The following is a 639-nucleotide window of genomic DNA, read 5'->3' on the forward strand; positions in this document are numbered from 1 at the left end:
CATCTTCCAGGAGAGTTCAGCTGGTAAATTGAGGTAAATTTCAATGTCAGCCTTTAATGTGATAGCAGCTACCCATTCACAGACCCTCAACCCTGTGGCAGGCAGCTGTATCCACACATTGTCTGTGTGGCTTGCTGGAGCCATGGTGGGCAGTAAGAACTTTGTCTTCCAAGTACCAGCTATGTTCTGATCGCTGATTGCTGCTTTGGATCACAGGTGTAAGCACAGAGGCTGGCTGCCATTGTGTCAGTCCCCACCAGCTAAACCTGCTTCCAGGGGTTTTATTTTATTTTAATTAATTAATTAATTAATTTGATGGGGGAAGGACATACTTGTAGCCCTGGCTTGGGCGAGGCATACGCATTACATGTAACCAAAATGTTTGTACTTCCAGGGGTTTTAAAGGGGTTTTGTTTCCCTTTCACCCCATTTGGGAATCAGTCATTTAAGGATTAGGATATTCAAAAGCAAACACTTAGGCAAGGGAAAGCAAAAAGCTACTGCCTATAACTAGGGAAATACACAGGCTCAGAAAAGACCTGAGAAAACCTTGTGCTTTCACCTTAGGCTGATTCTGATCCCCAGCACAGAGACAATTAATAAAAAAAAAAAAAAAAAAAGAGGAAATATCTGTTTATA

Source organism: Propithecus coquereli, unplaced genomic scaffold (genome assembly GCF_000956105.1).
Source record: "Propithecus coquereli isolate 6110/MARCELLA unplaced genomic scaffold, Pcoq_1.0 Scaffold44, whole genome shotgun sequence".
Classification (NCBI taxonomy): domain Eukaryota; kingdom Metazoa; phylum Chordata; class Mammalia; order Primates; family Indriidae; genus Propithecus; species Propithecus coquereli.